At 36.5% G+C, this 13,451-nt stretch overlaps 1 pseudogene; it reads left to right on the top strand.

Moving 5' to 3' along the window:
• LOC114048077 overlaps positions 1 to 11,361 on the top strand; it is a 121,821-nt pseudogene extending 110,460 nt beyond the window's left edge.
• The last annotated feature ends 2,090 nt before the right edge of the window (positions 11,362 to 13,451 follow it).

Below are 13,451 nucleotides of genomic sequence, written 5' to 3'. Positions count from 1 at the left end.
GAAAGAGTGGGCAAGGAGAAATTGAAGATTAGAGAGACAGTGGAGACAAGAAGGAAGTATTCTAGAGAAAATAGTTGGAGATGGAATAAATGGTTCATGCAGAGGAATTGGCCTTTGTGAGGAGAAGGCCACTTCTTCATTCAGGATATAGGTGAATTAAGATACAATGCAAGAAGATGCCTGAGTGATGTGAAATAAGAAAGTGAGGAGAAAAAGGAGCTCTCAGTTAATGTCCTCATTTTTTTTTCCCCATGAAGTATAAAATAAAGTCTCAGCTTAGAAAGGGACCAAGGGTTGCCATGAGAGTTTTGAGAAGGAATAAGAAATTTTGGAATAGTTACTATCACTATGATGAGTGGGTTTGAAAATAAATTAGGGTGGTTTAAAAGCAGATGTATATTGAACCCTGCTTCTACCAGGAAAGTTGATTATTTATTGAAAATTTTTACAAATAAGGTTCATTTACTGTTTTTTTAAATTTTTATTTCATCCAGTTACATGTAAAAATAATTTTTAATATTTCCATAAAATTTTGAGTTCCATATTAACTCCCTTGCTCCCTCCCCCCATTGAGAAGGCAAACATTTTAATATACATTATACATATGTAGTCACACAAAGCATAGTCTTAATAGTCATGTTGCGAAAGAACACATAGACAAAAAAAACTTAAGAAAAATAAAGAAAGTAAAAAAAAAGTATGCTTCAATCTATATTTAGATACCATCAGTTCTTTCTCTGGGGCTTGATAGCATTTTTCATCATAAATCCTTTAGAGTTATCTTGGATTGTTGTATTGCTAAGAATAGTTAAAGTCATTTACAGCTGATCATCTTAAAGTAATGCTGTTACTTTGTACACAGTACATTTCACTTTGTGTGAACCCATGAAAGTCTTTCCAGGTTTTTCTGAGAGCATATTGCTCATCATTTCTTATAGTACAACAGTACAGGGGTTTTGCACAACTCTTTTCAAAAATACTTCTAAGGACCTGTAAGTTTTCATTTCTTTCATAGTGGTATGATCTAAGGAGAGGTGTATACTACTCTCCTGGCTTGTGTTCTGTTCTGTGAGCAACCACAAGCATTCTTTTCTATCCTGGAACTGTGAGGCAATTTACCCCCTCTACTGGGTCCCCAAGCTCTGCTGTGCTTGTGTTCCTCCTTGCTCTGGGACAGCCAGCCAGGACTGCAAACAGAATCTGAGTATGGGCATAGCACCAGAGACCTGCCTCAATGCTTGCCAAAAAGACCCTGGATTATCTCCTTCTGACCAGTTGTTTGACCTCCTTATTGTCTGTGGGCTGAGAGCTCTGGAAGTAGCCACTGCTGCTGGTGCTGTTGATTTAGTCACTCTCAAGGCCTGCTTCTGTTTCGCTGGGGCTGTACTGGTGCTCCCTGCACTGGTCTCTCCACTCTCACCTAGATGAAGCAGACTCTTCCTGCTGACCTTCCAAGTTGCCTTTGGTATCTGTGGGCTGAGAGTTCTGGAAACCACCACTGATGCCACTGATTCAGTCAGCCTGAGGCCTCTCTGGGTTTGATGGTGCCAGGGCTGTGCTGGTGTGACCTGGCTGGATTACATTCCTTTCTCACCCTGGTGCACCAGACCTTTCCTGCCAACCTTCCAAGTTGTCTTGGGCTGGAAATTTGTTTCACTCCTTCTTTTTAGGGTTTCTTCTGCCCTAGAGTTGGTTTAGAATCATTTTTAAAGGTATTTGGATGGTTTGGGTCAGGCATGTTTCTGCCTTTACTCCACCATCTTGGCTCTGCCTCAGGATTCATTTATTGTTTTGTTATTTGCCTAGACTTAAGAAAGTGATGGAGAAAATATCCATAATGAATATTAAATTTAAAAGTGTGTCACACATACATTTTCCTGCCATGGAGAGCCACTGGTTAACTATTTATTAATATGCCCCCATTTGCATCACAAAGCACATTCCATACATTATTATCTCTTTTGAGTGATATAACCCTATGAGGTAGGTTATATGAACATTTTGTTTCTATTTCACAGAAGAGGAAACTGAGGCTTAATACAGTTAATGATTTTCCAAACTCCCATACTCAGTAATTATGTCAGAGACTGGGCATGTACCTGAGTTTTCTTGACACCAAATCATAATCTATAACATGGTACTACCTAACAAAACATAAAATTCCTCATGATATTATAAGAATAGTCTATGTTGAAGAAATGCAATTTTCCCCCTTATATCAGATTTAAATAGTTTTCAAATATTAAAATATGTCTATCACCCATAAAGTTTTAGGTAGATAAAAAAAGAATAGCTATTCTGTATATTGATGTAATATTGGCATTTTGCCTATTTGTTTAGCAATTCTGTAATGATTAGTGTCAAGAATATACTCATATCTTAATTTGAATGATTATTTATCATTGATGTTTCTGCATTCACAATCAATGGCAAATGAATAGTTCTACAAATTCAAATACCAATCTAATGGTCTCAGGTGTACAATGAGAATTAGAGGATCTTTTGAGATGAAAGTAATCAACAGAATCTCTTGGAAATCCAGAATACTTAGAGCACTATATTGTTTGGTATTCTAGTCAGTTCAAAAGTTAACCTTTGTAAAAACATTTTAATTAAGGTAACCTGTTATACTAGAGATAAGGTCCTCAGTCAGCAGTAAAGCTTAGTTCTCTTTGAACTTCAGTCATTTGCGCCATGTCCCCATGCAGATTTTGCCTAGAGTGTCCCCAAATGGTGGAGAGATGGCCTGCCTTTATTTATATAGTTTGTTGAAAGGTGGTATAGTGTACAATCTTGTTAGGGTTTTTGTCTGAGAACTAGGAGACCAGGGTTCTGGTCTTATCTCTGTCAGCAAATAGTAGTGTGTTCCTGTGCAAGTTAATTACTTTTGATTCCTCCTCAAGGAAAACAAAACAATTGCACTAGATGATTTTTAAGACTTCTTCAAGCCCAAATATTCCCTAATTTTATGAAGTGGATGACACAATTCTTTGTTGAATATGCATAATACATTAAAGCCAGAAATAGTATCTTGCATATAATAGGTACTGAATCAACGTGTACTTAATGAAAGATATAAGCAAGTTCATGGGATCCTAGATTTAGATTTGGGAGGGACACCATCAAGTTCAACAATTCATTTTAGAAATGTTTTACCAGACATACAAAGAGGTTAAGTGATTTGGACCCAACACTTTCTATCTCTTGGGTCACCTCCATACCCACTTTGTGATAGTTCCTCTTTTTATAGTCATTTATACATGTACTATTTGTACCATAGGAACTAAAGAAATAAACATGAGACAGAGTGTAGCAAAAAGAGGTTAGGACAGGTCCCTGAGGAACACCCACATAAAAAGACAAGTCATGGATTGGGAATGTGATGTTGTTGTTTGTTGTTGTTTGTCCTTAGTTCTTGAAGAGGACCAATTACATCCAGAGGGTGATGTGCTAATTTGCAAGTGAATTAGATCTAAGTAAGGCAGAGCTATGCAAAGTCATCAGCCTCAATTTCTCCTCCAGAGTCATTGGAGTCCAGTGCCAAGACACAGGTCAAGACAACTGTCAAAGGGCCCCAGATGCAGTGGGAGATTTTGGTCTTTTTAAACTAAAGTCTTTCCCAAGTGTCAGATTGTTTGAGGCAACACCCATTCAATGTTAAAGACTAGGTAAGAATTGAGGCAAAAATTGGCCTAGTTTGCCTACATAAAAGAATCAGTCTAGGAGAGAAAGACCATAAGAATTTCTGGCCACAACAAAAAAACATTTGCTATTTACACTCTAAGCCATCAAAACCCAAACAATGAGCAAGTATAATTGGCCAATCACTGAAAATCAGAGTGATTTAGGTTTTAAGGCATAATCAAGATTGTTAATATGCTGGGGAAGCTGAGGGGGAATCGTTAGATATGCGGAAGAGTTAAATGCCATGAAAGCCCAAGGAGGAGATAGAGCTTTGCCTGTACATCTTTAAAGCCTTTGAAACTGTTAACTACTCCCACCTCTTAGAGAGTATGAAAAGACTATTGAATTTCTCAGCTAACCCTGCAAAGAAGGTTTCTATTAAGTAGTAGAGCCAAAAGCCAGACTGCATAGGATTGAGAAATGAGTAGGAGGTGAAGAAGTGAAGATAGCAAGTGTAGACAACATTCTATATTCCAGGGAATAAATCAACTGTGCCTGATTACATGAACTCATCAAGTTCAGTGAGGTGTTCTTATTATTAACCTACATAGTCTGAATATTGACTCTCTATATTCATTTTTTTTTAGTACAGAAATAATTTTCCTTGGTATAGAAAATAGAAAGAAAATTGGAATTGAACAGAAACAACTTCTCTCAATTTGCTGTTTTTATTATCCCATCCAACTTAAACCATAGTTATATCCCTTCTTTAACCCTCCTCTTCTGCCCTAGTCTATTGAAAAAATGTTTTTGTTTTCCTTTTATTTAAGTGCAGCTCATTGTTTTCTTTAAAATACCATACTTCTCAATGGTCTTGAAAAGTTATACAGTCCTTTTGTATCCATCCTTTGTTGGGTGCTCTTATTTCTCTCCTGTATAGATCTTTTCAATATTTAAGTTGGTTGGTGAATGTCCTGTACAATCATATGAGTTGTTTTGTACAATGCCCTGTTTTTCTTCCTCGTCAGAACTTTTTCTCACTGTGTCTTCAGAATTTGATTCTTCATAGCTTCCCAATCTCCTATTCTGACTTCTATAGTTTTTTTCTTAAATTTCTCTTATTTCTTTGAAATCTTTTCTTCTAAAATGAAAGATATAGAAATAAAAGATACATATATATATGAAATAAACATACATATCAATCTCTACACATACACACACATATATACACATATATGTGTATATATACATGTATATATGTATATATGTATATGTATATGTGTGTATATGTATGTGTATGTGTGTGTGTGTGTATGCACACACACATATATATACTCTAGCTGGTTGTAGTCCTCTTTACCATAAACTCCAGAATGCTAAACTTCAACCAGGGAAGACAATTTCCACCCTAGCAATAAGTTATTTTCTTCTGGATGAAAACTGAAACGGGAATTATAATTGACTTCATGGATTTCCCTGAATGCTTTAAAATAATATTGTAATTAAATTAAGTCAAGAAATAAGTTTGTTTTGCCCAGGCAGAGATTAACTTCCAACAGCTGATGGGATAATTGAAGTTTCCCACCATTTTTTTTTCTATAATGCAAACATGTCATGCTTGTTGTACATTTCTGAAACCACCATTTTTCTTTTTTCCCAGGCCTTAATAATTTATCTTTGTGTTTCCTCAATCATGTCTGACTCTGTGACCTCATTTGATGTTTTCTTGGCAAAGAAGCTAGAGTGCTTTGCCATTTCTTTCTCAAGCTCAATTTACAGATGTGGAAACTGGTTAACAGGGCTAAGTGACTTGCCCAAATCACACAGCTAGTAAGGGTCTGAGGCCAAATTTGAAATCATGAAGATGCATATTCCTGATTTTAAATCAAGTGCTCTACCTAATTTCCTACCTAGATGTCCCAAAGTATTAACAATAATTGATATCTTTATGCTTCTTTTTTATTGAAAAGTGTTTTGAATGCAAAATAACTCAAAACTTTGGTGACATAGTGGATAGTACATTGGACCTACAGTCAGGAAGACCTGAGCTAAAATTCAGCCTCAAATTCTTACTATGTGACCGTGGGCAAGTTGTTTAACTTCTGCATACCTCAATTTCTCATTTGCAAAATGGGGATAATAATGGTACCTACCTCCCAGGTTGGATATGAAAACAAAAAGATAAAATTCATAAAGTGTTTCACAAACTTTAAAGCATTATATACCTGTTATCGTTGTTATACATTATGTCATTTGATTCTCAAAACAATCCTATACCATAAGTTCTATTATTAATATTACCATTTTTATATGTGGAAACAGGGACTTGGAATGATTAAATGCCTTGCCAAGGGACACAGCAACAAGTGTCTGAGGCAAGACTCTAACCTATGTCTTCCTAACTCTAGGTTCAGTATGGCATCTATTATGTCACAATGCCAGGCATTCTAATCGTGTGTTCTGATGAAAGTATCTTTTTTTTTTCTGCTTCAGTTGATTTTGGCCTAAATGTTCTTCAACAGGCTTCCTTTTCCTCATTCTTAGATTTTATCCCATGAGTAAATTTTCTTGATAATTCTTCCCCCACCCTGGGCCCAATACGTATCTATTACTCCATTTTCCTCTCCTGGTCCTAATAATATATAACTTTTCAGAGCAATATTTTAGTCACTGGCATCATCTGACCAAGTGTCAAATTTTGTTTCCTTCCATTAATATTTCTAATTCATCTTCTTTGCTACCTAAAAATACGTATTTATACATAATACCATATGTATTTATACCTATCCATCTGTTCTAGATTCCTGGGGTTAACTTTAAGTGTTAGAAAGGTAAGCAGTCTCTCCTATTCATTCCCCAACATTTAGCAGCTTATATTCTCTAACGTGTGACTCTAATACTCTCTGAAAAGTTTATTGGTGTTGCCTTAATTGGCACAAAAAGGAAAAAGCAAACCCAACTGAAACATCAAATATACTTTAATTAGATTTATTGAAAGATATGCATTATTATTGATCCTTATTCTTACAACATCAATAATGTGAAAATATGTTTAATAGGAATGTTTATGTATGTGTGATATATATGTTCAGATTGCATGCCATCGTGGTCATGAAGGGGGAGAAAAATTTAAAATTCAAAAGCTTATGGAAATGATTGTTGATAAAGCAAAATACATTAATAAAATAGTGGAAAAAAGAAAAATATGCATTATTGGAGAGATTAATTCTAGCTTTTAATTCTAGCTTGCTATTTTTTTTCTGGTGAAATCTAGTGTGAAGGCAGAGTGCTGCCATTATATGTTTGAAGAGTTCTAGGGAAAGAACGAGTTCTTCCAGGACTTTAGAGTTGTTGTTGTTTTTTTTTGTTTAGTTTAGTTTTGTTTTGTTTTCCCCCTCTTATCTATGTTAGAGTTCTCCAAGCCATTGTAATCAGCAGTATCCATGTAAGGCTCATAGGATGAGTTTTCTGTGGCAATATATTTTGAATCTATATTGTTCCTACATAGAGAGTGAAAATGCTTTACTTTTGAGGATAGTACCTTTCAAAAAAAGTTCCCTTATATTTAAATGTTCTTGAAAATTTGAGTGCACTAACTGTTGAGGCACCTTTTGTCTGTGCTTGTGGATAGGCTTTTGCACATGTTAATTGACCAAGCCTCAGGATTCTAATTTGTAGCTATATGTAGACTGAGACAGCAACTATCATGAAATTATAAAAGAAACTTCTCTGATGTCTTGGAAACAGAGGGCAAAATAGGCATTGAAAATCTAGCATCACCTCAAGAAAGAGATCCCAAAAGTAAAAGCCCAAGGAATATTATAGCAAAAATTTCAGAACTATCAGGTCAAGGAAAAAATACTACAAGTGGGAAGAAAGAAACAATTCAAATATTAGGGAGTTACAATCAGGATCACACAGAACTTGGCACCTGCAACATTAAAGAATCGGGGTCATGGAACATGATGTTCCAGAGGGCAAAGGAACTAGGACTACAACCAAGAATCACCTGCCAAGCAAAATTAAGCATAATACATCAAGGGAAAAAATGGTCATTCAGCAAAATAGAAGGACTTCAAGCCTTCATAAGGAGACCAGAACTAAACCAAAAATTTGACCTCCATTACCAAGACCTAAAAAAAGCATAAATAGGTAAAAATGGAAAAGAAAACATAAGGGATTCAATAGAGCTCAACTGTTTATATCTCTACATGGGAAGATGATACTTATAATTCTTCAGAAAAAAAAATTATCACTAACAGTACAACTAAAAGTAATATACATAGACAGAGGTATGGGTATAAGGTGAATTTGAGGGAATAACATTAAAAATTAATGAATGAGAAAGAGGAGTACATTGAGTGTAGAAGGAAGGGAAAGGTATAATGGGGTAAATTATCTTACATAAAGAGGCAAGAAAGACCTATTACAATGGAGAGTAAGTTGGGAGAGTAGAGGATGGGCATTGCTTGAACCCTACTCTTATCAGTATTGGCTCAAAGAAGGAATAATATTTACAATAATTTGAACATAGAAATCTATCTTACCCAACAGCAAAGTAGGAGGGAAGGAGATTAAGTAAAGTGGGGGGTAGGGTGGGGGTGGGGCACTGATAGAAGAGAGGGCAGACCATGGGAGGCAGTAGAGAGAAGCACAACACTGTTGAGGAAGGAGAGGGTGAAATGAGAGAGAGAACAAATATGAGGAAGAATAGGATGGAGTGAAATACACAGGTAGTAATCCTAACTGTGAATGTGAATGGGATGTAATCTCCCATACAACAGAAGCAGATAGCAGAATAGATCAAAAATCAGAATCCCACAATATGTTGTTTACAAGAAACATATTTGAAGCAGAGAGACATACACAGAATAAGGGTAAGGGACTGGAGTAGAATCTACTATACTTCACATGAATTAAAATAAAAAAGTAGGAGTAGAATCCTGCTCTTAGACAAAGTAAAAGCAAACATGACCTAATGAAAAGAGATAAGGAAGAAAACTATATCTTGCTAAAAGACAGCGAAGCCATCAATTTAGAAAAGTAATGTATAGTCTACCTGCCAGATCTATGGGGAGGGGAAGAATTCATGACCAAATAAGATATAGAGAACAGTACAAAATATAGAATAGACAATTTTGATTACATTAAAATTTAAAAAAAAGCTTTGGTACAAACAAAACTAAAGCAACCAAGATTAGAAGCAAAAAACTGGGAAACCATCTTTACAGCAAGTGTCTCTGACAAAGTCCTCATTTCTTAAATATATAGGGAAGTGAGTCAAACTTATGAGAATACAAGCCATTCCACAATTGAGAAATGGTCAAAGGATAGGAACAAGCAGTTTTCAAATGAAGAAATCAAAGATCTATACCCATATGAAGAAGTACTCAAAATGACTTTTGATTAAAGAAATGTGGATTAAAACAACTCTGAGATACTTCCTCATACCTATCAGACTGGCTAATATGAAAAAAAATGAAAACAATAAATTCTGGAGAGTATGTGGTAAAACTGGGACACTGATGCATTGTTGGTGGAGATGTTAAGTGATCTGGCCATTCTAGAGAGCAATTTGGAACTATGACGAAAGGGCAACCAAACTGTGCATATCCTTTGATCCAGCAATACCACTACTAGGTCTGTATCCCAAAGAGATCATAAAAAGGGAAAAGAACCTACATGTGCAAAAATGTTTATAGCAACCCTATTTATGGTGACAAAATATTGGAAATTGTGGGGATATCCATCATTTGGGGAATGCCTGAACAAGCTGTGTTATGTGAATATAATTGAATACTATTGTGCAATAAGAAATGATTAACCCGCAGATTTTAGGAAAAAAAAAACCCTAGAATGATATGTATGAATTAAGGCAAAGTGAAATGAGCAGAAGCAGGAATATATTGTACACAGTGTCAGCAACATTATATGATGATCAGCTATGAATTACTCAGCTCTTCTTAGCAACATAATGATCCAAGACAGGTACAAAGGGCTCATGAAGGAAAATGCTATCCACATCCAGATGAAGAACTAATAGACTCTGACTGCAGATTGAAGCTTCTTTTTTCACTTACTTTATTCTTTCTCAGGTTTTTTTTCTTTTGATCTGTTTCTTCTTCTACAACTGTGACAAATATGGACATATGTTTTACATGATAGCACATGCATAAAGTATATCCAACTGCCTACCATTTTCAGAAGAGGGAAGGGGAGGGAGGGTGAAAAATTTGGAATGCAACATCTTGTTAAAATGAAAACTAAAAATGTTCTTGATATGCAACTGGTGAAATGCCACTAAACCAAACAAAAACATAGTAATTTGAGATAAACAGAAAACAGATTTAAAGATAGAGGCATGGTATAGAACAATAAAAGAAATGCTTTCTAACTGAAGTTGTCTGATTTGGTAGAGTGATTCAGGACCACATGCAAGAAATAGTTGTAGATCATCTAAACATGTTTAGCAGGAGAAGACTCTATTCTCTCATTATGAAATATACTGGGGCTGTCATCCCTGGCCCATCATGTAGCTACAGCACAGCCTTACCCATTGCATTTGGGGAAAAAAATCACTTTCCTATCTGTTTTGCAAATTGTGCAGTTCCACTTTGATTTCCTGAAAGATCATCTGCTTCATCAATCAAGAAAAACTTCACTTACATGGAGACTGTGTGTCTGTCGCTTGAAACTTTATCGCAGACTAGCTACAGAAGAAAGGCAAGGCAAAGTCTTTTCTGCTCCCCTCCCCCATCAAAAGAAAGGGGGAAAGGTATCAATCAAAAGACAGGAAGTAGAATCCTGGGCTGAAGATTCCAAAAGAAGCATTTGAACAACCTCAGCCCATTTTAATTCCTCCTCAGGATTTAGATTCCAAGGCTTGCATCTCAATTGGAGATAATAATTTTGAAGTGAAGCCTGATGACCTGGAACCTATAGCAGAAATGGGATGAGGTGCATATGGAATGGTGGAGAAGATGTGACACATGCTTTCTGGTCATATCATGGCAGCGAAGCCAACTTGAGCTATTGTGAATAGCCAGGAACAAAAGAGGCTATTGATGGACCTAGATATCTCCATTAGGACACTGGTTTGTACTTTCATGGTCGCCTTTTATGCTTTGCTCTTGCAGGAGTGTGATATGTGGATCTGTATGGACCTCATGGATACCTCACTGGACAAGTTCTACAAAGAAGTCATTGATAAGGGCCTAATAATCCCAGAGGACATCTATAAAAGCCCTAGAACATTTACACAATAAATTTACTGTCATTCATCGAGTTATCAAGCCATCTAATCTGCTGATCAATATACTGGGCTAAATGAAGATTTGTGGTTACCTTGTGGACTCTTGGACAAAACTGTGGATGCAGGATGCAAATTCTACAATTGTGCCTTAAAGAATAAACCCAGAACTTAACCAGAAGGGGTACAACATGAAATCTGACATTTGGAGCCTGGGCCTCACAATGATGGAACTGGCATTCCTTTGTTTCCCCTATGTTTCCTGGGGTACACAATTTCAGCAGCTCAAGCAGGTGGTGAGAGAACCATCACCTCAACTACCAGAAGATAAGATCTCAGCAAAGTTTCTTGACTTTACTTCACAGTGCCTGAAGAATTCCAAATAATGGCCCACATACACAGAACTTATGCAACATCAGTTTTTCGCTATGCATGAAACCAAAGCAACAGATGTAGCATCTTTCATAAAACTGATTTTTAAAAACTAAAAACCATTGCACTCAATAATTTGGCCCTCCTGTAGATTAGTGGGTTTAGGGGGTGGAGCTTCTTCACTAAAGCATCAAAAGCAAAAAATAAAATATACTGGCTAACATTTACAATAATTTCGGTATCAAAATAAGCAGATATTAATTATTTTAGTTACTTTTAAAGTACCACTGACTAGATTCATGCTGATTGACATTCCAGCCAGTTAATGACAAGAAAGGTAGGAATACTGGCTTGTCATGCCCTAAAATATATTTCTCTTAGAAGAATTAATTGTTATGCAATTGCTGAAATTAATTGATTCATTCCATGAAAAATATTAAATACCTATCCTATTCATGGCATCAGGAAAGCAAAAATCAAAATAGGTCCTTTCTTCAAGGTGCTTACCTGCTATTGGGCTTGAGGTCGTAAAAGACAAGCAAACACACACACATATACATATACATATATGTGTGTGTGTGTGTGTTTGTATGCATATATATGTGTGTATGTATAATTATGTTCACATATAAATATAAACAAAATATAGAAAAATCAAAAAGATGTTTTGGGGTTAGTGGAATAGGCAATAATAATAGGAGGAACTGGAAAAGGAATAACATAGATTGAAATATTTGAGTTCTGCCTTGAAGAAAAATAGGGATCCTAAGAGGCAATGCTGAAAAAGGAAAGAATCCAAGCATGGGAGGCAACCTACGTAAAGATACAGAGCCAAGAGGTAGAGTGTCAGCTACAAGGAATGACAAGTAGTCTATTTTGACCAGAATATAGGACTAAGGAGGTACACCATGAAATCAATCTGGAAAGATTGGTTGAACCTAGGAGGCTTTAAATAACAAATGAATTTGTATTTTTCCTAAAGGTGAGAGGGATGCCCTGGAGTTTTCTTGGCAATTGTGCAGAAAATGCATTAGAGAAGAGAGAAATTATAGACAAAAAAAAATTAGGAGGCTATTGCAGAAGTCTAAATGAAAACTAATGAGGGTTTAGATTATTTTATGACTATATAAATGGGGTTCTGCTTAGATTCTTAAAACCTAGCCACTGTTCTAATAAACCTTGTCTTTGGCTAAAAGAAGACTTGAGTCAAATTATTTCAGTCAGGACCTGCATGTTCTGATTTTGGAGTCCCAGCATCCCTAAACCTCTAAACCTCAACATTTTGGTGGCCTGTATGGGGAAACTGCCTAACCTCAAGTTCTTCTCCAGCCAAGACTGGAAGGTATGTAAGCCTCCCCACCGCCTTTCTCACTCTGCAGCTGGGGTTGCTCTCCAAGCACTAAGGCTTGGAGCTGCTTTTCAGGCAGATAGTAATGAGGCTGTCTCGCACTCGGCCTGATGCTCTCAGGCTCTCAATCCACTGGGTCAGTTCGAGGCCATAGACCTGGGTGCACCTTCCACAGCACAGAGGACAAGGACTGATGACCTATCTGGAAGTGTATGCCCAATTCTGTCAGTTCTCTTGGTGCTAGGTAATTGGGGAAAACTGCAGTTGCTTTTTGTCTCCCTGAAGCTTACTTACTCCCCTCTACACCCCTGAATCATCCTATGTGGAGGTTAGAGGGAAAATATCTTTACAGTTTCTGGAGGATTTGTGATTGATCATTAAAAAGTTTTGAAACTCTTCTTTACAACCCTGGTCACTCCCTTCCCTTGAGTCAAGAGGATATCTGTTAACCCCTCTCGTAGGAGAAACAAGTCTCATCTTTTCAACCTTCATCTTTGATTTCACCCTCCCCCACCTGGGGAAAGGAAGGAGAGAAGAGAGGCAGCAGGTACAGCATGGGCCCCAGTGGCAATGGCTTTGGGTCCTGGAGAAACCTTTGCCTGGAAACATCACCCAGGTTCAGCACATCATGCTCAAGATAAAGAAGTTAGCTTCCAAACCTGGGTGAGCAAGCTCTTTTTAAAGTTATAGTTGTAACTGTTAATGATGAGATGTTCATTCTCTGTGTAAAGTAATTTGGAAATGCATTTAACAAAACTGAAGTCACCTGATTGATAATGGATTTGTTTCATGTTTCAAATTGGTGAACTTTTTCTATCAATTATGTCAAGCAACTTTTCATAATTTGGTTACTGCTAA

The sequence above is a fragment of the Vombatus ursinus genome, unplaced genomic scaffold, assembly GCF_900497805.2.
Source record: "Vombatus ursinus unplaced genomic scaffold, bare-nosed wombat genome assembly UNPS02014791.1, whole genome shotgun sequence".
NCBI classification, from domain to species: Eukaryota; Metazoa; Chordata; class Mammalia; order Diprotodontia; family Vombatidae; genus Vombatus; species Vombatus ursinus.
Note: the sequence above shows the minus strand (reverse complement) of the source record. Positions and strands in the feature narration are given on the sequence as shown.